At 50.0% G+C, this 25,128-nt stretch overlaps 1 protein-coding gene across 4 annotated transcripts in view; it reads left to right on the top strand.

Annotated features, from left to right (window-relative positions):
- Positions 1-992: 992 nt before the first annotated feature.
- Positions 993-25,128, top strand: part of HRAS (HRas proto-oncogene, GTPase) — a 45,730-nt gene continuing 21,594 nt past the window's right edge. For 2 of the 4 annotated variants that reach the window (XM_042785694.1, XM_042785693.1), the window contains exon 1: positions 2,637-2,998. The gene's annotated coding sequence lies outside the window, so the exon portion shown is untranslated. Of the gene's footprint in view, positions 1,124-2,636; positions 2,999-23,439; positions 23,593-25,128 lie in introns of those variants that run through there. The other 2 variants (XM_033003397.2, XM_033003398.2) reach the window with 2 other exon arrangements.

Genomic DNA, 25,128 nt, shown 5'->3' with positions numbered 1-25,128 from the left:
TTAGCAGCACTGCAGGATTTCTAGAGAGCTGAGCATTTCTCTTTGCTTGCCTTGAGGTTTGCTGTTAGAGCTGCACTGATGCCTGGTAGGTAGCTGGAGGAGTTTGTTGCTAGTCCAGCTGGAGAGATTGTGGGATGTTAGCAGAGTAGCTAGTTAGGAGACTTAAGTACCTTCTTGTGGTGGCATTTGCACTGCTCTTGCTGTGACACTGCACGTCCCATGATTAAAAAAAAGGGTTCTATCTTCCAGAGCCCTGAGACAGGTGAGACATTTTCCTAGAATTAAATTCAAGTTTACAGAAAAGAAGTAAGAATCTGAACAGGCAGAATGACTTTTTACAAACAGAACGGGCTATAACCTCAGCACGTGTAAATCTCTCCAGCTTTACCAGAAGGAATGGAGCTATGCTGCTCTGCAACAACAGAGGCTCTTATCCCATTATTTTGCTTTTTTAATACAAAAATAGAAAGGGGGGTGAAGATATCTTTAAGTTCTATCGCTCTCTGTGTCCTCACAAGTTTGTGTCATCACCCCTGTCTGATTGTGTGGTTATGACTCACCAATAGGTGATTATGCCTCTGTCTTCCAGCAGTCTGCAAACAATAGGTAGTCCTCAGATATCTTATATCCTGATGTGATCTGGCACTGAAGAATGAGCAAGAAAGAGGCAGTTTCGGTCCCATCTTTTGGTGTTTCTTGGCTCTTGCAGGTCGCTGAGAAGCCCAAGAAGCATGAAACTGAGGTTCATCCATAGCTGTGCCTATTTCACCACCTATTTGTCTTCGTGCTCCCTGGTAAGTTCTGGGCCACCTAGGTACTGAAAAAATATGAGCCCGCTTTCAGGACGCTTCAAAAAGCAAGATTTCTGCATGCTCCAGTACCCTGCCTGCTCGCCAGAAACGGCTAAAACAAGACGAGACAGGTAGCGCGGAGAGGCGGTGTGCCGTGCGTACGTGTGTCTGCCTGTGAAGAAACCCATCACCCTCGTGTGTGCGGCTGCTCCCGCTGTTGGCTTGCCCAGGAGAGATGCTGTGTTTCTGCGAGCTGCGGTCCTTGCTTCCGTGGAGAACCGAGAGGTCGTTCAGGATCAGGAGGGCTTGTTAGAAGCAGGCAGAGTTTCAAGGTAGGTTAAAGCTTCAGCTTTTTTGTTTGGACCCGTCTGTTTGCGTGCTGGCTTTTAGAAAGTGCTCTGGCAGGTTTGTTTGTGCTGGTGCAACATGTCTATGAGACCTGAAAAAACCTGCCCAACTCTCTCAACGGGTATCCTTAGAACTTGCTTAATCTACTATCGCTATAACCTCTGCAGGGCATGAGCTTTCTTTTTATTATGTGTCAAGCGTAGTATCTAGAACAATGGTTTCTAGATCCATTTTCAGATTACTAGATACTTTTCTAATGGAAACAATAGATTGTGGCAGTGTGCTCGAAACGTATGTCAGAGTGAACAGTGCTTTTCCAGCGCCAGGAACGCATACTTTGTTCAGCGCCATATTCTGCATCAAAGCTTGATCTCTTCTGCGTGCTCCTGGGTAACAAGGTGATTATGCAAGCCACTTTCCGAAGTAACAGTGGAATCACGGTGCCTCATAGTAGAAAGTGTCTAGTATCACGGGTGTACTGTGGCAGGATGGGAAGTGATGCCCTGACAGCCCTGACTTCACTGAACGAAGCTCGAGTCCATCAAGGCTTCCTAGATCCAATTTAGCGGTGCTGCTTGTGGCACCCAAATAGGATCAGACAGAGCCTCGAGCCACGCTCAGACCTTTGCCTGCAATTGGAGTCACTCTGTTCGGGCACGGTGCATCTGCGCTGCCAAGCCTAACTGGACACAGAGCCAATCCAGGTGTCTTTTGTGGCCTAAATCGCTCCTGAAGCATTTGGAGCCGTCTGTTTTTTTTTTTTGTTTTTTTTTTTTTTTTTTTTTTCCCGGCGTTTCCAGGCGCTGGATAAAAGCACGGTGTGAGCCTGGTTCAGCCTACAGGTTCCCAGTCGGGGACCGTGCCCGGTGATCACCGCCGCGACGCTTCGGCAGCCCGGGCTCTCCGCCGCCCTGACCGGCCCCCGCGGGGAGCGGCGGCCCGGCCGCGGGCAGGACCTGCGGGGCGCCGCGCTGGGCCTCGCCGGCCGGGCGAGGGCTTCTCCCTGCGGCGTCACCCGGCGGGCCGTGCCCGTTCCACCGGGGAGAGCCGCGGCGCCCCCGCGGGCAGAGCACCCCTGAGGCGCGGGGCAGGGCGGGCGCCCGCCGGGCCTTCCCCTTCAGCCCGGGGCGCGCAGCCGTGGCGGGGCGGGAAGCAGAGGCAGGGCCCCGAGGCGCGGTGGGGTGGTGGTGGTGGGGGGGTGGTGGTGGGGACGGGATGGCGGCGGCAGCTCGGCGGGGCGCGGAGGCCACACGCTGTGAGGAGGAGGCGGCCCGGCGCCCTCCCCCCAACCTCCCGCCGCTGCCGCCGCCCCGGGGACCTCCAGGCCGCGGCAGGCGGGGGCGCCTGATTGACAGGCGGCGCGGCCCACCCAGAGGGCGGTGGCGGCGGGGGCCGCCTATCAGCGGCGGGTGGGCGGGGCGCGGGCCTCGGGCGTGTGCGGCGGCCGCCGGTGGGGCGCGCTCCCGCGCCGCTCCCCCCCCCGCCCGCCCGCCCCCCCCCCCCCGCGCGCGCATTGTCCGGGCGGCGGCGGCGGAGCGCCCCGGCCCCGGTGCCAATGCGGGGCGGGCGCGGCGCGCCGGGGGTGCCTCCGCCTCCGCCGTGGAAACTTCACCTCGCCGCGGGGCCGACGCGCGGCTGAAGCCCCCGGCGGGGCCGGGCCGGGAGGAGCGGGACGGTGGCGGCGGGGGGGGGGGGCGGGCAGGCGGGCGGTTGCGCCCGCCTTGGGGGGCGCCTCGTCTCGTTTGGTTTTTCCTCCGCTGGAAGAAAAAAAACCGCAAATAATTTCATTATTCCCGCTTTAAACTTCCGCGCCCCGCTCTTCCAGGACGCGCATCCCGCCTGGCGGGGTGGACGATCCGGTGAGTGAACACCCGGGGGGGGGGGGGGGGGGGGAGGGGGGGGAAGGACCCATCGGTTTGGCGGGATCGGGCCGGTAACGCCGCCGCCACCTGTTAGCGGGGTGGCCGCACCCCATGGGAAGTTCGGACCCCTGGAGCGCTGGGGGTGCCCCCCCCTCCCCCCCCGCCGCCGCACCCCGGGGGAGGAGCGGGGGGGGGGGCCCGGCGCTGTTGGGGGGCGGCGGCGCGGACCCACCTGCTCGCCCGGCCGCGCCATGACTCTGCTGCCTGGGCGCTGCCGGCCGCCCCCGGCTCCGGGGAGTGGGGGGGGGGGGTGAGTGGGGTACCCCCGAGCCACGGCCTCTGCACCCCTTTTTTCCTCCATCCCCTCTTCCCCTGCACCCACTTTGCACTCCTGCCCTCCCCCCCCCCCCCAAGCTGCATCCCCCTTTTCCTTCCCCCCCTCGCTATCCCGCTCCCCGCCACGTCCCCAAGCTGCAGCCCTCTCAGCCCCCTCTTCCTTGCCCCCTCCCCCCCCCCAGTTCGCAGCCCTCTGCACCCCCTTTTCCCTCATCCTCTTGCACCGCCCCCCACTGCCCTCATGACGCTCCCAAGGGGGGAGCGCTGAACCCCCCCTTTACCGAAGCAGGTGCCCCGCAGGGCTTCGGCCACCCCCCCATCAGAGCATCCCCCCCAAGGAGAGAGGGGTTTCAGGGCATTGCGGGGCGAGGGGTGCGCAGGTACGTGCGTGGGTGAGCGAGGTTCCCCCCCCCCCGCTGCTGCGTGTGCGTGTGGCTCTGCGGAGCTGGCGGCACCTCCCTTCCTCCCAGGGACGCTCGCCACGGGGGCTCTGCGGGTGCCTTGCGCCCTGCCAGCCACGCCAGGCCGGCGCGGGGTCCGGGGGGGCAACCAACCCCCCTTGGCCCAAGTGGAGAGCAGGTGCGTCTGGTGGCTCGCTCGGCCCTTACGAGTCCTGGCTGAGGGTGCGTTTTAATTGCCTCAGTCAGTGGAACACGCCTGGAGACAAAGCCGGTGAGAAATCGGAGAGGACCGGCAAACTCTGGAGTGGCCGGAGAAATGCTTAGGACAGCTGGAAGCAGGAGGACGGGGCAGCAGGAATGGCCTGACCCAAGTCAATCCTTGACCCGAGTCAAGCCATTGACTATCTCAGTGACCTGAGTCATGGCTCTCTAGCCTGCGCCGTGCAAAGTTGCTCCTAGGTAGGTCTCCAAGATGCAGAAGGGGTGCAGACTCCTGGTGATGCTTTGTTGCTACATAACCCAGTCTGGTTGGCACAGGCAGGTTGCGTGGGTTGGAGCAGGGACTGGTTTTGAACGGAGGAGAGCACATGAGGCTTTGTGCGAGTTCCACTAAAGAGTTGCTAGAGGGTTGCATGGTAGATGTTGGTTTCTCCTGGTCAGAATTGCTAATGTGTTTATGCTTGCAGAGCTCCAAAGCATTTTGATTTTTGCAGCTGGTGATTTGTGTGATTTTTTTTCCCAAGTGTTTATAACGCAGCCATGACTTTGAATCCATGTGAGTCCCCCCTCTGTGTGTCTGGGCCTGTCCTTTTCCTCGTCAAACATTTTCCCTATGTGATTAATAACATGCCAACTGCTTCATTTCAGCACCGGGGAGGCTGATGCTGATTGATTTCCCTTTTCAGTCTCCTTGGTGGGTCTGGAGGCTGATGGGCGTTATCACTTCAGAAAAGTCTGCTTTGGGGTGGGAGCTTGTCAGCATGTCTTTTTTTTTTTTTTTTTGCCTCAGTGAACCTCTTCTTTCTTATAATTAAGAGGAGATGAAATATGCATGGCAATACCCTCCATGTTTACATAAAAGTGATCTTGTAATTGGCAATAATTATCTCAGTTTGGGATATCGCTGCAATATTTAAACATGACTTATGACCCAAGGGATGCTTTTCTGGCCCCCAGGAGTTAACCCTTGGTGTGGTTCTCTCCTGTGGTGAGTTTGGTTCTTGGCTGCTGTCAGTGCTGGAGGTACAGCAGTGGTGGGAGTAGCCCCAGGTTTCTCTGATGTTGGCCTGGAAAGCGATGGCCACGGCTTGCTCATCGGCCCCGGCGCTGCTTCCCAGGGCTCCCTGGCAGACCTGCCACCACGTGCCTGGAGATGGTCTGGTCTGCCTTGGTGGCTTTCACTCTGTGGTCTGAGGATTCTCAAGGGGGACTCCCTTGCTATTGTGTTGGGCCAGAGAGGGAAAAAAAAACCACGCTGAAAAATTGCTGATTGCCCCCTTTTTTTTTTTTCCCCCAGTTCTCCTAGGGAGGTTTGGAAAAGGCTGCTGGTACTTGGGAAGCTTTTCCCTGGGAGAGTAGAGGCCCTGAGGCATCCTTGTCTGTGTGACCATCTTTCACCTAACTTCCCTTCCCTTTAAGAGGAGCAAAGCTCAGCTCACAAGCTGAAACGTTTGCTTCCAGGCTGGAGGCGGCACCCACCACTACCCCTCCTGCTGCTGGTGCACCCCAAATTTACCTTCCTGCTAGGCTGCCCTTGCAGCTCTCCACGTTTTCTTGGGGTAAAAAACTTAAAAGTTGAATAAGGGAGAAATAGTCAACAAAATAAAACTCACAACAAAAAGTACCGCTTGTAGAGAGGAGGTTCCTTGTGGGAGGGTGATGAAGGGAAGAGGTAGAATTGTCTCGTGTCCTGTCTTTTAGGATGTGTTATACTGCTGTACTTTTTGTCGGTCTAGAAAAGGCAAAATGATTGTGCTCCAAGCAGCCTTATCTAATTGTAATTTATTATCAGGTTTCTATTTTAACATTGTTGAAGTGTGAACTTACAACCAGAGCTTATTAAGCAGCAGCTAAAAATGTTGAATGTATTTGAATTTTTACCTATATTAATCTAGTAATATATTTATGAAATGATATTTGATCAGCTCTATAAATGGTTGAAGACCACAAAAAAGTATTAATCAAATAAATTATTTGACAAATACAGATGAGATTAAACAAATGATCTATTTGCCCACTGCCGTTCAACTGCTCTGCCTTAGCATGTTCCTCTTTCTCTTATCTTTCCCTTCCAGTTTTCATTCCACTTTTTCATGGCTTATCTTTTCCTAAACTGTCCTCGGCATCTGTTTCATTTAATTTTTCTTTTCCCTGTATTATTTTTTGTCTCTTGTCTTACGGTTTTCCTTTCATTCTTTCTTCTGCCTCTTTCTTCAACCCCTCTTTCCACACTTTTTGAGACTAAATTAGCCAATTGTCCTCTTTTTCTCCACCTTCCCGATGGAGATTTTTGTTGAACACTTCATAGCCAGCTCAACAAAACCTGGTATGTGTTTAAACCCGTAAAAACGTAAATCTAAACCCAAACTCTGTGTGAGTATGAAGATGTTTGCTTGGTGGTAATGCTTCTCTGCCTCTCCCTGGGTTTTCTGACTGCTGCAGAAGGGTGCTCCTGTAATTCTGGATGTATTTCCCAGCTCTCATTTTTGCTTGTGCTCTCCTGCTTTTTTTTTAAAGTGGGTTTGACTTTGTATCCTAAGAAAACCACTAGGATCGAATGCCACCCCTTGTGTTGTTCACTGGTTGTGTATTTGTACTCAACCTGCTTCCATCTGGGCCCCCAGCAAGCCCAGTCTTCCTGCTGGCCAGTCCTGCTTTGCTCCTGGCATCATCCTTCCTCCTCCTCTGGGGTTATGTCCAGGAGGTGCCTTTCAGTAGGGCGAAAAGAATGAGTGCTCTGAAGGCTTTCTGGCTTACCTATTACTTTCGGAGTCTGTGTGAGTGTCAGGTTGATGAGGGTAAGTAGCAAGAGGTGAACAGGTTACTGTGCATGACTGAGCAGTCACAATATTCAACTTAGATCTAGTATTCAAAGATTAAAGTCTCTTAAAAATGAGAATGCTGTTACGGAGAAGAAGACGACTTGTGGGGGTTTTTTTGTTTGGTTTGGTTTGGTTTGGTTTTTTTTTCTTCCCCCTGGTTGAAATCTGTGGGGGAGATATTCTCAAAAACAATGAAAGGAATAGAAAACTTTGTGTTTCCGGGAAGGAAATTTGCTATGCCTCGGCAGTAAAGCTCAGGCAGTCTAGAGGAGTGAGATGGGAGTGCTCGGAGTGCGCGATTCGCCTCCGCAGATGGTTGCAGTGATGTTGCTGCAGTGAATGAGCTAAGCTGTGTATGTCATAGCTGTCTGCGTTAAGTACTGGGAGTTACGTGATGGTGATGGTGCCTTCTTGTACCGGTAAGGAAAGGTCTCTGCTGTACTGAAGTTAACAGTTACACGGCTCCTCTTTGTCTTGTGAAATATTTTGGGTAACACTCGGGTGCGCTGACACAGCGAGCAGTCCAGGCAACGCGTTATTGCGAAGCAAAATTGATTGGGGAGGGTGGAGCCGAGAGGAATATTCTTTTGCAGTTAATTATTTACTGCAGGGAGAGAGGGAACCTGATGATGTTTGGTTTATAATTACAGATATCCAGAGGAAAATGCTTCAAGATGATCAGTTTTATTCTGTATCTTTCCACCTATTTCTCGGTCTCTCTATAGTGTGAGACCAGCACTGTTTAATGACTGGTTCAGTAAAAGCAAAACTTTATTATCAACTTCTTTCTGCTGGAATATGGATTTGCAGCTTGTGTGTGACGCAGAATGGCCTGAATGCCTACAGAGGGAATAGTCTTTCTGTGCTCTCTGTCTTAATGCACGACCTGCCCAAGGTACCCATCTGATGGCAACGTGGGCTCTTGGAACAGCTCATCTCTGTGCTGAAAGGTGACTTGGTGGTTAAGGTACAGGACTGTGAACCCAGGAGTCCTGGCCCCCTCTCTGGTCTTGTCTGAGCTGCTTGCCTTACCTCAGTGAGCTCTCTTTTTCTTCAGGAGTGATACCAATCCAGCAGATATCCAGCCTAACTGCTAAAAGGGTAGGATGTCCTGGGTGAGGGGCACACTGGTAACGCAGAGGTGGCAGCAGCCCAAGTTACTTGCATAACACAGTGCTGCTGTAGGCCAAGCTATATGTCGATTTTTCTTCTTGCATAGCTAAACCTGTCACAGATCAGACTGTTCATATGTAAGTTAAATTCAGGAGCTGGTAGAGCTGAGTTCAGATGTGTGTGTACGTGTGTGTGAGCAATAACTCGAGAAATACAAAAAAGAAACATTGCTGCAATGTCTCTGGGGAGATGCCTGTACGTCTTCTGCTTGTTTAGCATCCTTGAGAGAACAGCAGACGCGAGGGAGAAGCTGTGGCCTAGGAAATGAAGAGGATGTCGTCGTCTTACTGGGAGAAGGAGAGGAGCGAGATCTGAAAATCCAGGGAGGAGGAGCGAAATGAGGGATGCAGGTGTGTGCCGTGGGGTCTGCTCTGGGCAGCCCTGTGACCGCGGGGTAAGGCTCTGCAGGAAGGGCAGGAGGAGAGCAGTGGAAGAAGGCATTGTGGAGGCTGCCGTTGCGCAAGGGGGAGCGTTGGCTATTCTGCCGGTCCAGGCTGAATCGGAGCACGGCCGGCCCTCAGCGGGACTACACGGGATCATCTCCCCTGAGAACAGCAGACCGGTGAAAAATCTGCAAAGGAGAGTCTGGCTAGCAAGTGCTTGCGCCTCAGGCAAGTAGGGATCTCGTTCAGCGGCTTGCTGACAAGTGAGCTCCGTTCATCAGCCATTTGTTGGGGTAACAGGCTGCCGCCGTGTAGGCTTGCTCCAGTATCAGTGTTGAGTCTGCTGTGACACTCCATGCTGTCTTCAGCAGTTCTGTGGCTTGCATCCAGCTCTGTTCAGCCTGCTCCAAACCATGTGTCTAGAATAAGCCTGAATGTATGAAATTGGAGTCTGCAAACGATGCATTTCACCCCAGTTAGCCACCACAGCAGCCAGAGCGCTTCTCCTGGGGTGGCATTAGCTCCTGTATTTCTGTCGTGACCATAGCATCCATGCTCCTTCCCTGCAGCTGGCTTTGCTGGAGCAAGAATGAGATATCAGGGAGCTTAGTGTCATGTAGAGGACTGGAATTCATCCTCCAGAAAAAATTGAAAAGGCTGGGCTTGAGAAACCAGGCTTTGGCTGGTATGACAAATAGATAAAACAATAGTTGAGTATAAGTAAATAAAACATCACTGTTTCTTGGAGGTAAATGAGACAGACCCCGGCTTGTATATGTGCTAATTCTGTAACTTTTCCATCTGTGTTGATGCAGTGGCTCGTTTGGGGTCCCTCCCTGCCAGGCTCCTGCTGTGGGCAGCACAACTCTCCTTGTGCAGCGTGCAGACCCAGCGAACGCTGGTGGAAGCAGGAGGTACCTCCTGCCTTTGTGAGTGTGTGTCCACGCACCCCCCCTTGCCTCCCCTGCTTGAGTGCGGAGGCTGAACATATAACCTTGGTCATGCAAGGTTTCTCCCAACCTTGTTTCCCTCGGCCTTTTCCTGATTTGCATGATACCGTATGAGGCCAGCCAGCTTTTTCTGGAGGGCTTGTCCCACTTTCCGTGTAGGCAGCCATGGGTGAGTGGTCTGCGCCCTGACCTGCTTCGACAGGCTTGTGCTGGCTTCTTGCTCCGCTGCTGCGGGAGGGAGTGCGAGGGTGAGTGCTGGGGGGGCTGGGCAGGGGGGAGGACATTGCTGTGCTGGTTGGTGGTGCGACCTCCCATCTGGCAGTCACTGTAGCTGCTGGTGGATGAGGGAGTGCACACGCATCCCTGCTCCGCTTTCTGCTTCATCATTCTGCTGGGGGGCACGGCGGCTGTGGCTTGTACTCGAGTCTGCAAGGGTCAGATCTGCTCTCTCTGCTCCTAGGAGTACGGGTGTATGTCCTCCATCCCTCTGTACTCAGTTGTATCTGACAACTCCGTGGCTCCCGTGAATCTCCAAACATCAAGGTATTAATTCTCAAAACGCATACACGCTGGAAAGAAATGACCACGGTGGAGGTGGGAAACAGTGGTGTGAGAGAGTCAGACCTGGATCTGGAAAAGTGCTTCTGCTCCTGCTTTTCTGCAGAAGCAAGGAGGCTGCGTGCTGGTCTGGCTCCTAGTCAGACGGGCATGTGCAGGGTTTCACCAGGTCTGTGGCACAGCGGGGACGTGGATGGAGGGGGGTGGAAGTCTCTTGGCTGATCCCCGTGCAGGATGCATCCAGTACAGTTGGTACAATTGTACCACGGTTCCTCATGCAGAAGGGATGGAAGCCACAGTATTCATCCCAGAAAGCCACTGCAGAGGCAGCATCAGGATGTACTTCTGAGACTGGCTGGCGAAGTTGACACAGACATGTTGTCCTGTGCCTGATCAGTTCTGTGTGCCCATCCCTGCAGTACACCCAATACTGAAGGATCGGTGGCTAAAGGTGTTGGGCACCTGGAAATGTTCTCAAATATTAAAAGCATGGTCTTCTGAAAATACTGTCCTTTTATGTATCTCAGTTGGTCATTCAGAGACCGAAGTGATTCCACAAACTGGTAACATTGACCGAGACTCAAGGGAAGCCAGAGGACAGAGGTGTAGACTGCAGGTAGGGAGGGCTGTGTAGAGCACAGCCTGGATACGATGTGCAGGTGATGACGTGCATGAGGCTTTTGAGCGGACACAGTGGTAGAGACAGTCAGTTGATGTTGGACTGGGAGGTCCACCAGCAGACTGCCTTGTAAGTGTTGCTGTTTACCAGCCCCCTGTGCTGACTTGTGATAGGTGGCTAAGAGTAGAGGGTGCTTTGGAGCACACAAGTTTTTTAAACCACCGACAGTGGTTATTTAGAGCTGCAGCAAAGTGCTTTTTGTGGGTGTACCCCTGCAGCTTAGCTTTGGCCTCCGAGAGGTTGGCTTGCTACCACCTCCACCACAAACCACAGGCTCCTAGGGCTGATCCTAGGCAGAATGTCATCGTAAGCCCACCTCAGTCCTCCTGCAGTGGGACTGTAGATCACGTCAGCAGCCCTTCATTGCGAGTCTAAGAAGGCAATGCCTCAGTGGGGTGAGAGCAGTTCTCTCCCTGGTTCCTAGCAGGCGTAAGGAGGATACAGATAGCAGGAAATGGCCTTTCTTGACTGATTGCAGCAACTACTGTCATGGTTTTCTTCTTGACATCATTTCCTATCTACCATCCAAGGCAAGAATTTGGGCAGTTGTCCTGCAAGGAGGAAAGCTACGACTTTCAGACCCTGAATAACATTTGCTTAATAATTAGTCATCTGATCCCCACAAATACCGCCCCTGATTATCAGGGGCCAGACAGGATGTCCTCTGCTCCACACTCCTTCCATGATGAACGCATTAAGCTGTACAGCTGAGAGAATACTTCCACATCAATGTACACCTTTGCTGTCCCTCTTCTGCGGGGTATGTCCCAAGCAGCCAACCTCTTCCAGTCTATGAGGTGTCCAGATCTGGTTGCAGTTCCTGTCATGTTCTGGGTGTGAAAATGGAGTTAATACTTGAGATTCTCCTCCTTCTTGCTCCTTCCCAGTGTTTTGCTGGTAGATATGATCACTTACTGTTCTGGGTAATGTGTCTCTACCCCAGGTGCCTATAGCCAGGGCAGACACTGGGCAGGGAAAGGAGAGGTGTTATTTCAACCTCTTGTTTTACAGCTGGGGAACTGAGGAATGGAAATCCATGTTAACAGGAGCCTGGGGAAGAGTTGAGAGCAGAAGTTGTTGTCTTAGTTCAGTGCTTTGACTGCACGATCAGCTTCCCCATTCCTTTGGTAACTGATGAGTGTCAAAAGATTCAGCTCCCAACTGTTGACATGTTACTAATCTGATTTTCTGATGAGTGTGAAATGCTTCCTTACCACAGTGAGCCCTGAGAAGGTGGGATTTTGTTTCCTTTTATAATTTCAAGCAAGGTTTTCTTGTCGTTTTAATATTGTAGGTATCGGGTCTTAAAATGATGTGAGTAGAGGGCTGGAATAGCAGTCTTTTCCATGTAAGTCTTCCAGGCTGTAAGTGGGGTTTGTGTCTGCAGACATGGATAGATATCCTATGGTAAAACTGAGTGTCTTAGCTTGTTGTGGGTTGGAAAAACAGTAACAGAATTTGGGCAATTGAAGAGGTGTTGTAGCCCCCTGGATGGGGATCGATTTAAAAACCAGAGGACTTTAGGATTTTGGTTTGTGTTGGTGGTAGATGATTACAGAACAAGTCCCTTTTGGTCACCTGTGCTGAACCACTTCTTGTGGAAAGATCTGAAAAGCAAGATGCAGTTAACTGACCAAGCCTTTGAGGATAAAAAAACTTCATGGGGAGAAGGGGGGGAAAGGGACATTTCTTCAAGAAGCAAGAGAACTTTTTACTTTTTCTCAAAGCAGTTTCCAAAGGACCTAATCTAATCTTTCCAAAACAATTCTCTGGCAGCCAAGGCTCACATATTTTAAAAAAACAGCGTAGAAAGGGAGTGTATTGTGACAGTTTAATTTGTTGCTGAAATACGGTCACCTTTGGGATAATTCAGAGCAACTGTGGAGTGGATGATAAACCCCTTCACGTTGGGAGGCAAGTAAAGGGAAGCTGTTCAGATGAAACTGCTGATGGAAGATGCCTATGCAGAACTATAATTCCTGGAATTCAGGTTCATTTTCTTCTTCCTTTGACTCTAATTGAGCTGTAGCCTGATCACATCTTCTGAACAGGGCAGTTGGATCACATCTTCTGAACAGGGCAGTTGTTGCTGAATCCTTGCATGTGTCCTTGCTGTGGCAGCAAGGGAGGTTTTGGTGGTGATTCTCCCAGGCAGGTGGTAGGGAAGAGCCTCTGATGCCAGCCAGCTTTAGACACAAAAGAAAAAATGGAGGATTACAGCGCGTAAGGTAGAGGTTCCTGTACCTTCTAGTCCCTGGTTGGAGACTTCTAAGGGCCCAGGGCAGCTGGCTGGATACTGTAGTCCCCAATAGGCAGGTGCAAATTGAGCTGTGTAAAGCTGGCCTGCAATCTCTACAATTTTAAAGAGAAAACAATGCAATTGCAGGATGCTCTTGAGAAAGCAAAGGAAAGCGAGCCCAAGTTTTAGAGGAAGATGTACAGTTTGAAAAGGCTTAGGTATGGAGTTGCTTCTGTAGCCCTGCTTTGGGTCCTCAAGAAGAGCATTGTTTGAAGCGTGCTGCTTGTGAAGAGGTGGGAAGCTGAGTGCCTAGCAGAGGGCTGGGCTTTTTCAGAGGATGCTGCTAAGTACATGGTTTTTGGCAAGCCCTGCAATTGCATTGCAACAGGGCTATGAGGTCTTGTTCAAATTCTGCTGAAGTTGGTTGAACTGTGTTGACTGAAGTGACCGTGGGCTGGCCGGGGGTACGTCATCTCTCAGATCAGTTCAGGTTTTCAACTCCTTTATTTCAAAGTCTGTGTCTAGATCGGGTTTATTTAATGCACAGCTAAGAGCCGCTTCAGAATAAACCCCAGGGAAGGAGAAAAAAGGAAAAAAAACAACACAAATACTTGCTCGCATACATGCACACCTCCTCCCCCCCCCCCCCCCCCCCCCCAAAAATGGATCAGAATAATCAAACAGCTTGTGCTATGGAACTGGGATGTGACTGGCAGCCAATGTGTGGAGGTGGACAGCTACCAGTCACACTTTCTGAGCGTGCCTCACTCTGTGGGGGCTCTGGGAGCCAGTACCTGTTTAGGTTAGAATGCAAAGCGATAACTTAAAATCTGAGGCAGGAAGCTTGCAAATTTGGTGACAGTTGTACATTGGTGTGGAAGAAAAAGCTCTGCCACCAGTAAGCCACCCTTTCAGGGAGCTAATTTGAACTTCTTATTTTCTTCTGAACCTTTCAGTTCAAGTCCCACTGTGGGTAAATGTTGTGCAGTCTCTTCCATGCTTTCTCTTTTTTCCCTATTTGATTTGAGGGCCCTTTGTGACAACTTATTTCCCTGACAGCAGGATGAATGAGGAATTATTCTGTCTGCAATCCCTGTCTGAGCTTAATTTTCTTATTTTCTATAGCACAAGGGCTGATGGCTTCACAAATCTTAGAATAACTCCTCAATCTCTCCCCTGGCCAGCCTAGCAGCACAACAGCTCCATTTAATGTGTGCTGTCTGCTTTGGCTTCCTGCCCCTAGACTCATTATTTTGCATTTGTCTGCATCAAGCTCCAGCGTTGCCTACCCCAAAGGATCGGATATCAGAAGTCATGAAAAAGAGAAGAATCCTCAAGGTTGGTCTGTAAATCACAAGCCTATCCGCTAGAAGAAATGTGCAGTCTGGGTGCTCTGTCCTTTCCTCTCCCGTGTCCTTGCCCCAGCCCTCCTGCATGCGTGCATCCCGCCTGTCCTGGTGCATCTCTCGAGGGGCTGAAGTGAGCCGTACAGGCTCTCCTGGCAGTGCTGTTCTCCAAGAGCAAAGCGTTTGGTGCCTGGGACTTTTCCCTTTCTTCTGCTGACACAGAGGCAGGTCGAGACCTGCAGCTCTGCCTTCTCTTCAGTCAGCCCCCAGAATTACTTGGATCCACTTGTCATATTGTTACAGGGAAAATACTGTGAAGTTTTCTTGGTAGATACTCCAGGGCATGGGCCTCCCGTCTACCACTTGAAGTGTAGTGTTACCTTCAGGCCTTGGGGGCTGTTTTCGTGTTCGGTGAGGTGTGACGTAGTCCCCCTCTGAAAAGCTTGGGAGTACAGTGCAAGATGGGGAACGTCAGGGTGCAATTCACCTGTCCAGATGTTGCCATCTAACATCCCAGCCACTTACCCTCAGTCCCCGCTATACAGACAGTGGAGGAAACAAGCCTTTTCATCTCATCCTAATGCAGATAGATGTCTGAAACAGGTCAGATTGTGCCTGTCTGTTCTCATTGATGATAAAGAGGCCATGGATGATGGGTTCTCATGGAGACATCTGTGTTGTAGGTGAGCCGAATCCCACCTTGACTAGTTACATTGAGCAGGTTGTGGTAGCACAAAAAGAGAGCAAGACAGTGTTGAACGTAGTTTGTCCTTGTCTCAGCTGCGTGCTGTCTCATTTGGTAAACCTACGCCTCTTCCTTTGCTCAAGAAGCTACCCATCGTTTTGGTTCCTTGCTGGCTGAGAGCTGGAGGGACATCATCCAGACAGCAACTGGAAAACAGAGTTAAACACCTCTCAGAGGTGCTCCCAGCAGAGGTGCTAGGACAGAGCTCCAAGCCTGACCCAGCTGTGGACCAAGGGGCATTTTAACCAAGTGAAGGCAGAAAGCACAGGTAGGAATGGGGCAGTTTTGTCCCTGTTTCATCCTTTCCTACTGAGGCCAAGCATCTGCTAGCGTAGGTCAGGGGGTTACTCGGGTACTTCTCAGGAGCTCCTGACCTTGTGTATGTGTCCAAAACCCAGTCCTGTTATATTGCAGTGGAGAAAGGCACAAGACCTCTAAATTTGGAGCTGAGACAAGGGCATGGGCACTTCAGGTTGTGGATTAGCAGATGATAGCAGCAGGAGCCCTGCGGTGCCTCTGCAAGGGCTAAACATCCAGGTGTTCCAGTCTTGTTCCCTTTCTGTTATGGGAAAAAGAGCTTTTTCCTAACACTGAAGTGCTATTAAATGCCATAATGGGGCTTTGGGGGTGATGGAGCCAGTTTCTGTAGTTTTGTATTCCATTTGACCTTCATGGTTGCTCTGAAGACCCTGGCATGGTCCTCACGAGCAAATTGGAGGAAACCCAGAGCTGTTTTTGAAAGAACTGGAAAAACAAAGCTGAACCGACTGGAAGAAATAAAGCCTGGTAGCCTGGGGAGGATTCGCTTGACTGGCTGACTTTCCCCTTTGATTGGGAGCACTTGTTCCATCATGCCTTTTGCTGGGGAGGAATTAGCCCGGTGGCAGAAATGTGATGCACCGGGTGTTTCAGGAGTGAAAAACCTGTCCGCAGCAAGACCCTGCAGAGCTTGAACTCAGCCTTTGAGTCCCTGTGCTGGCAGCTGGTTGCAAGCCCGTTCGGCAGGGGAGGGTGCAGTGCCAGGCTCTTTACCCTCTGTCTCACGCCTGTGTAGTTAGCATTAAATCCCGGGTCCCCAAAGAAAACCAGAGTCAGTTTTGTACCCCACTTTTTGTTTGTTACTGAAACTCATGCTGCAATTCCCATCAGTAAATCGCCCCATAAAATGATGGTTAGCTCTGGAGAGTCTCTGGAAGTTTAGTGTGTGCACTACAGTTGCTTCAAACTTTTCAGTAGCAGGGAATTTAGTGGGGAGGGAGGAATTTCTGGCTGACCCTAGGTGGGAAGCACACATACCATGCTACAGAAAAAGGCCAAAAAAATACCTTTTATTCCATTATAAGTGTATTTTCCTCACTTCACAACACACCTGATCTCTCCCTGTTCTCTCTCCTGGCTACATGTGTCCATCATAAGCTTTTCTACTTTCCAACTTGAGCTCCTGGGGGACAGAGAGGGCAAGGGAGAGCATATGAAAACCTTCAGGAGGCTTTTAATTCAGGAAGGAAGGTCTATCGGTGCCGTGTAGTTAAGACCCACAGCATACATTTTGCTCTGATACTTTCCTTGTTGTCCTTCCCCTCTGGACTTTGGCACGACAGTGGCCGTGTTTGAAGAGTGTCCCAGCAGAGAGGCCTCTGGCGCGGCACTGGGTCCTTGCAGCTTCTCGGCGTTTCTGCTGCACGTAGCCTCTTGCCTGGTAACCGAGTGCGTCAACAGTGGCACCGAACAGCAAGCGTGTGCCTGCCCCGATTGCCTGCTCACCCAGGGTCATTCCTGCTATTATTCCTTCCACGTGGCAAAAACCGAGTCAGAAGGGGAAAGCTGTTATGGCAGGGCTTTGCTTTGCAGAATGATACCCGCCGTGCCGTGCTGTGCTCCCTTAGTCATGTGCAAAACCCGGAGCCCCATCTGCAGGAGCAGTGTCGTGCTAGTACTGGCTTTCTGCTGCGATCGGCCTGCTGCTGGTTGGATGCGCTCTGGCAAAACAGTGCTTTTACTTGTTAATTTTTGCCACTGACAGTGCACTTGCTGCCTTGTCAACAGGAGGTGGTTCATAGGTCTCTGGGAGATGTGCAGTGCCATCGCTTGGCTGTTTGCTCTCCTGGTTGAACAGACACGCGTACAGGTCTTTGAAAGCTGGTGGGAGAAACCAGGATCCATCAGACTCTTTCACAAAGGCTTTGTAACAATATGACCTTCCTAACTGATTTCCCTAATTCCCTAATAACGTATTTGTGTAACTAATTCTAGGCAGACAAGGCTCTGTCAAGCCCTAGGCATGGGAAATCATGTAATACGATAAAGTTGCATATCATGTCCAGGGCAGAGCTAACCATGCTTCCTGAAGATGTTATCTTTAGGGTGGGAAGATGACTCTCATTGCAGTGAACCCCAGTTCCCTCCTGTGTTCCACCAGAAGCTGCTTTGGTTTGTGATTCAGCTCTGCAAATACCATCTAGCGGCTTCAACCTGGACGTCAAGCCGGTTGCTGTTATTTCCCCTGTGAAGGCTAGAGTGAGGGAAAGAAAATTAAAGCAACTTGTCTTAGCCTGAGTCAGCATCACGGAGTTGTGAGCATGCCTCTGTAGAGCCTAGTGAAAGGTCCCTGCCTTATCTGACTTGAAATTTTGCTGGTTGCACAACTTGCACATCCCATAGATGCAAATATTTTCCTGGGGTTGGCCCTGGTTGCCCAAGGAGGGTGTTTGTTCAGATTCTCATGCTTTGCAATTAATATAAGCTTCTCAATTCCGTGTGAGAGAAAGAAGGGGAAGTGGTGTTAGGTTTGGGGTTTTTTTGTTTGTTTTTTCTTTTTTTTTTTTTCCCCTCTCACTGTTGTTGTTCCTCACCAGCTGGCCACTTTCAAATGAGCCCGTTGTGGTTTTCTTCCTTAAGAAGCAACGTGTTGCTGCAAATTCAGCTTCGGAGAGGCTGTGGGAGCTTTTGTCCGCTGGCGTGGCGGCTGCTGCGGGCAAAGGCACAGACAAGACGTAACGCTGCGGGTACCAAGCCGGCGAGCTGGGTCTGGTCGAAGTGGATGCCAGCCCAGCTGAGCGGCACGGTCTCCCTTCCCCAGTGCATTCCCACACCCGCCTGGCAGCGGCTGGGAGGTGCTAGACGTGCCTCACCCCTTCCTATCATCGCCCAGATCGTGCAAGAGCAGCAAAGTTCATATGACAGGATATTGTCAAAGGAGCCTGAACCTGGTGTGTTGCAAATAAATTATCTTTTCTCTGCCTGTTCGGCTAAGGCAGCGTTATCTCAAGAGGGCTGGATGAACTGTGCTTGTCACAGCTGTGCCAGGCACCAACACAGCTTGTGGAGATATTCATGCCCATTCTCTCCTGAGCTACTGGATGAAAATTGGCTCCTTTAGTGGGTAAATTCCTGCCATTTTAATACAGGTTCAAAAAAAGGTATCTAGTTTAGACCTGGAGAGCACACTTCATCTTTAGGTACAGCAGCAAAACTTTGAGTAAACTTTGCGAAGTCTGTGTTTTCCAGAGTACTCTCGGAACTAGCTTTTTTTTTTTGTTGCTCTTAAAGAGCAGTGATTCCTTTGGTGGTGTAGAATGTAGCGTGGAGGAGTTGTCACCCTTATAGGGTGACTCAACCCGGGCCATTGGCTGTGTGTGTCACAGTGATCTTGGCCAGTTATTAAATGTCGTCTTCAGACCTTGCAGCCATGTGGAATTCTTTTTTTTTGGGGGGCGGGGGGGGAAGGCTGACTACATATATTTTTGTATCTGATGAGAGTTTTGACTGTTAGCTAGGTCAGATTTCCTGTTTGAGTTGACATAATATATCCCGAGTTTGATCAAAAATATGTGGAAGGGCAAATGAAGCCTGTGGAATGGCAGCCACCACTTGGAACAGCTTCTTTATGGTAGATCTCCATTTGGGTAAGAAATACTAACTTCAAATATACTTTTCTTCAATGCGGGTGTTACACCCTATCTCAGGTGTGCAGGTGAAAGGCAAGAATTGTTATATGAGGTGATAAAATATTTGTGATTTGTAGGAGTTTGAGTCCTAGACCCTAACAACCTCTGATGGAGGGAATTAATTTAGAATGAGACAACCTTTACCCCAAGTTTTTAAGGATGGATGTGTGGGTAAGTTGACAAACTCCAGCTTTTAGAGCTCAATGCTTGCTTTGCTGTTGGAGTATGAATTTTCCTCTTGTGTTGATATGCTTGCTTTCTACAAACACAGCAGCGTCTCTTTTTGCTTAAGTAGTGTTTCAGGTTAAAGTTGGATGGTTTGACATTCAAGCTGGTGGTTTTCCATGGCTTTTTCTGTTTTTAAAAAGCTTTTTGCAAGCATCGGATTATTTTTTTTTTAATTTAATTTTATTGTTTTAGTTGCAGTTCCTGTGTGGGAACAATGAGACGAGTGTAGGAACCATACCCACTATACCACGCCGTGGCCTTGGAAGGTTCATTGTAGGGACACACATGGTCCTCAGGGAGTTGCTTTCTGAAAATAAGAGGATTTTAATGGGGAAATCAAGCAGCAGTTTAAATCCAGTTCGGTGTGAATGATGTCCAAGAGTGAGAAACTGCTGAGTGTGCGTTAGGAGCCTTGAGAAACAGCACTGGTGAGCTCCGCCACTGTCAGATGAAGCAGTGAGGCTTTATCAGCACATCACCCCTTTCTGAAATCTCACCGGTGACTTGCCTCTCTGCCAGGCTCCTCTGAAAGCACATGATCACGTTTGAGATCTCCCAATACTGGCAAGACTGTAAAAATTCAGACGTCAAGCTTAATCTCTAAATTTATTCTTCCAAGGAAGGTGAATTTTGTCCTACCAAGGATTTGAGGAGAAACGGACCCAGAAAGTTGAGCTCCCCTGACTGCAGATACTTTGGTGGTTCTCTCCTCCCTTTAAGGAAAATAAAAACAGCCACCAAATCTCTGAAAGAGTTGTTTGTTCAGAAGTGAAGACTTGCTGTAGTTGTTCCTAGTGACTGTTTCCTCAGGGGGGATCATTTCCATATCTTATGAGTAATTTCTGAGTCCAACTCAAAGCTCACAAGAGAGATCATGTCATTACAAGAGCTAGGAGGTTTGTATCATCTGACTAGGCTGGATCATCTTTAGCAGTGCCAGTTCATGTCACCTGTCCATTTTATTGCTTGCTTTTTCCTAACCACTGAGGGGAAGAAGAAAACCCCAAACAGACTTGTGACATTTAGCATTGCTCAAATGCTAAACAAACAAACAAAAAAAAAAACCCAACAAAAAAAACCCAAAAAACTTGCAGTCTTGAACGGTCAGCGAAGGCACCATGGACAAATTTTGTGGGTGAGCAGAATTGGAGAGGAACCCCAGACCACACATAGGACCAGGCTCCTACTACTTAAACACTGACTTCATAGCTGTTATAATTTATATTTACAGTAGCAGACCAAAAACCTGAAGGTGTGAAAAGGGAAGCAGCCACTAGCCTGAGCAAGCATGCAGACTGCGGCCTTTTGGTGCACGTCCCATCTCTCTGTGCCACCAGCCCTGCCTTGAGTGCCTTCAGTGGTATTTGCTGTAGCCCAAGAGATAGTCGTATGAGGTTTTTGATGCCCTGAGGACCAGTTTCAATCTCCTTTCCAGAAAGCACGGCTTAAGTAGCTTTAGTTCTTGTGTCTTTGTTGGTGTTTGTGAGGGTGGATGCTGAACACAGTGGTAATGAACAGAATAAAAGGTCAGGGCTGGTTTGTTGGGGGCTAGGGGCTGATGGCAAAGGGTGACAGCATGAATTGCTCCCAGGAATCTGTGATTTGCAGAGTGATGTAGGTCATATAACAGATCTTCCCAACCCCCTAGTCAAATAGCATATAGAAAATATAATAAATTCTACTTGTAAGAATAAAGTAGTATTATTATACGCTGGGGGATTGAAAGCAGATGCTTGGATTTTTCCCAGCTGAAGTGAGCCCAGTGGGCTGAAGTGAGGCTCAGGTTTTGTTTTATTTATTTATTATATTTTAAACCAAAGCCAAAGAACCGTGAGTCAGCTTGATCTTTACAGCAGCATTTCGTCTGCTGTGGTCCGCAGGCACTGTCTAACCGACGCCTGCACCTCCACTGGCAAGGATGAACTCAGAGTGCTACAGAACATGGGCAGGCTTATTTTTGTCACCCCCCTTGCAGAAACTCCTTAGGGAGGCTCTGCATGTCCTTAGGAGCCAGGAGGGCATGCTCTGTGCCTCTTAGAGGAGGGTCCTGGGAAGACATTCTGCTGCAGCTCCCAGGAGCAGGTTCTCTGTGCCAGTGCCCACCAGCACCTTGTGCAATTCCTGATGGCAGCCGGATCTCCGGGGACGAGGAAGCAACTCGGTCACCTCCTTCCTTCTTCTGATTTATGATTGCTGACTTACAGCTGCTCTGTGGATGCTCGCTGTACCTCCCTGGCTGAAGGAAGGTGTATTTCTAACCCTTCCTTTCCCAGGAAACATCAGTCAAATTTGCTACTGTCTCAAGGTGCTGAGAGGGATAAGTGCTCCCAGTGCACGAAGGTTGAAAATTAAAATAGACCAAGTGAGGTCCTCAACCAGCGTCGACTGTCTTGGCTTTAGTGGCTTCATTGCAGTGATGCTGCTTTTTACCCTTTAAGGTGATCTTTTAAGGTCAGATCTCAGTTTTGGGACACAAACATTTGGTTCTGACTCCTCAGCTTGGGCTGTCTTCTCCCTTCCTTTGGGAATCTAAAAAAATCTTATACCTTGTCCATACTACACATGCACAGTGGCTTAGGGCTGTCAAGCCAGCTTTGAAATTCTAATTTTTCCTCTTGTGGTTGTGTTTTTTTCAGGCCAAATACAGAACTGTTTGCATGAGCCTTATAAAGTCCAGGAATAAATCCAATAAACACTGCTGTGTTTCTTTCTTAAACATGTCTTCAGTATGTGCTTCCCTTCCCTGCATTGCAGAGTTGTGCTTGGGCAGCAGGATCAGAAAGTCTGAGAGGCTAGTGGGAAATGGCTGGGCACTGGGAAAGAAAATGGGAAGCTCTGTATACAAGCCTAGTAAAAAGAAGTGATGTTTATAGCTCGGGAACCTCACTGCTGCAAGGTGTTAGGGAAGACAGTGGCTTCAGAAGATAAAGATTTAAGTGTTGTATGGACAACAGGGACAACCAGAGTTAAAGAGAAAGAAATTCTCCAAAGTGGAAACTTCGATGTAGGAGCTGCCTTCTTTCTTTGCAGATCATCTAGCAGGATGAGATCCTGCTCTGGGACAAAGATAGTTTCCACTGGTAGGAGTAAAAAAAGGTTTTGGGCTACATGAAAAACCCCTACAACATCTTTCATGCCCGGCTGCCTCTTACACTGTGCTAATGAAGTTACATTACAGTAATTGCGGTGCATTGCAGTTCAAAGTTCAGAAGTCCCTTTTTTTTTTTTTTTTTTTTCCTTTTTTTTTTTTTTGCCTTTTTTTTTTTTTTTGCCTTTTTTTTTTTTTGCCTTTTTTTTTGCCTTTTTTTTTTTGTTGTTGTTGTTTTTCAATGTGCATGACCTTTTCTTGCTGCTGCATGGGGTTTGCCTGGGGAGTTGGCTGTGCAGAGATTGATCTGTGATGGAGGTGCATTCCTGTGCCTGGCAAAAGGATGCTTCATCTAGAAAGGCACCTGTGGGCTCACGTTGCCCTGTGTTACTGTCCCCAAGCTGTGACTCTTCCAGCTCGTGCCACAGACGTTTTGGTCTGTACTTTGCATGTTCTCTTTTTTCGTGTACTATCAGGAGAGACCAGGCGCTGAAGAAGGGGGTGAAATCCTCTCTGTGGGTGTTGTAAGCACTTGCTGTGTCTGGTCACCAGGGACCTGCCAGGGTGGTACCAGCTGTGGGCAGGAGCTGCTCTCTGGACGACTTCTCCTAACGACATTCTCCCTCTAAAGAGTTGAAGGTTTTTTCTTTCTGTTTGCAGTTGGAAGCTTGTGTCCAAGCTCCCTTGCATCTTTTTGTCAATTCACTTCGTGAACACTGCCTCTTCCACAGTGAGTTGTCATCCCTGAAGCTCAGGGCATGGCATGCTTCCTCTCTGCGCCTTTCTCAAACGAGCAAATCTGGTTAATGTGACTGGAGGGAGCACTTGCTGGTGCTGTCACGCTGGTCAGACTGAGGGTGAGAGCCCTGTGTTGTGCTTTTCTCCATCAGTTGTTGATCTGTGTAGAGGAACACCTCAGTTGAGTCAGAGGTAGGGCAGGGTCTCTGGAGCTTGATGGCCATGTCAAGTGCAGTGCCAAGGCCAGATCTGGACCTACCCGTTCCCTCTACCAGGGACATCCTGAGGGACTGGGGATCAGCTGAAGGATTTCGAGATGACCTTTAGGCGTTACCAGAGGGACCTCAACCGCTCTGCTGCTCTCAGAGGCTTTGCTTTTCTGTTAATCTGCCTGTCAGGCTTCAGTGTTGAGGTGGAGCCACGTCTCACGCAGGTTTGGTGCCTTGCTTTTCTGTGGTTTCTTTTCAGCCCTAGTGTGCCTGTGGATGCTGGCTGCGAGCCCACCCAAATCCTGCATGTTGTCATTGCCGTGGGCTCCCAAGGAAGCTCTGGAAGGAAACACCCCCCCCTGCTTCTGCTGATTGTGCAGGTCTGCCAGCAGGTGCTGGAGCCTGTGACCGAGGTGATGGAGTGGGCGTTGTGCTCCTGTCCCCTGCATAATCAACTGTAGCCACTGATGAGAAGCACAGTCTTGTGGCAGAAGCTTGAGCACGGGGGAGCAGAAGTCCCCAGCTTTACCGTAAGTTCCCCGTGTGACCATCAGCAAGTCACTTAATTGCTGTGAGCTCCTCCTTGCAGGGTGGAGGTACTGTTTCCTCGATCTGCTACACCATGTGTTTCCATGGGGCAGGATATATGAACCTGCATGGAGGCTACTTGGAGTTGAAGGAGCATGTCTTCTGTGTCCACACTGTGGCACTTGCAAGACGGGCAGGATGAGTCCCTGTGCAGTGTCCCTTTGTCACTCCAGAGCCAAAAGAGGAAGATTCCTCCCTTTGCAGTATGGAGAGCTGTAATCTGTACATCTTCAGTCTTATCTACAGCAGGTCTGTGCTGTGACAGTGATGCATTTAAATAACCCACTCACAGCAACATTGCTTGGATTTTTTGAAAATCCAGGCTGCTGCAGAGAGAAGCATGAGCATCATGTTAATAAGTCTATCGTGGCTGAGATTTACCATGAGCAGCAACGTGAGGTTTGGGTAATCCAGGACCCAGACTTCAAAGACTGCTGATCCAAACTTAAATCTCGCGCCTTAACCCTTGGGCCTCTCCGTTTCTGTCAGTGTTGTGTGATGGTTGCTCAGTATTGCACACGCAGTGCATTGGTTGGCTCCGCCTGGCTTCAGACCTGGTTGTGACGAATTCGTTTGCTTTGGCTGTTGAAGGGCTGGGCTTGGAGGTCTTCTCCAGACCTCTCTGCCAGCCGTGCTCAGTGTCCCCGTCCCTCTAGGTTGCAGCTGGCTGGTGCTGCAGCTGCCGGGTCTGTAAATCAGCGGTGTGCCCCTGAATATCTGTGGCATAATGACTGATGCATATTCATGCTTGCAACAGCATTGTGTCACCCTGCTAATAACACGTCCCGGTGGGAAGGAGAGCAGGGATGGGGTCCCAGCATCAGGTGCCTGCACACTTCCTTTTATCTCCTCTTCCTGCTGCCCCCTTCTTGTTGGCTCCCTAAAATACCCTATCATTGTTTTGTGATCCCTGCAGGTTTGCTTTTTGCTGTGGTGCCTTCCTCTTTGTCCCTGCTCTGCTAATAAGGGTGTGTGCCTGCAAAGGTGCTGCAAGGGCTAAAGGGTTGCAGAAGGATGATTCATTTGTATTTGATCACCTAAATTACTTACTAAGAAAGGAGACACTCGGGACGTATCTGATTTTGGCTGTTTGGGGTCACTCAAGCTGTTCCTTTGAGCTCTGTCTTTGAATGAACTGTATGAAGAGCTTTTCATTGGTGTTCTATTGGGAATGAAAAGGCAAGAAGGAAACCCAGTCTTACTCTCTCATCCCAAGATGGACCATCCCTCACCTACAACTAGCCTGTGGAGATGATCCTATTGCACCTGTGCTGCTCTACCCTCTGTCTTGAAAAATGAGAGGGGAAAAAAGACGCTGTATCTCCTTTTCCTGGAAAAGAAAAAACTTTAGAAGATATGATTAGTGGCCTGTGAGAGAGGGTGGATGGGGGGTTGACTCTGCTTTTCCTGTTCCATACAAGATCCTAGGTGCTGTTCAGGGAAGCTGGGTGAGCCACGTTGGATACTAACAAAAGGGT

Source organism: Tyto alba, unplaced genomic scaffold (genome assembly GCF_018691265.1).
Source record: "Tyto alba isolate M040663 unplaced genomic scaffold, T.alba_DEE_v4.0 Super-Scaffold_8, whole genome shotgun sequence".
Lineage (NCBI taxonomy): Eukaryota > Metazoa > Chordata > Aves > Strigiformes > Tytonidae > Tyto > Tyto alba.
The sequence above is the reverse complement of the archived record's forward strand: the minus strand, read 5'-3'. Positions and strand labels throughout refer to the sequence as shown.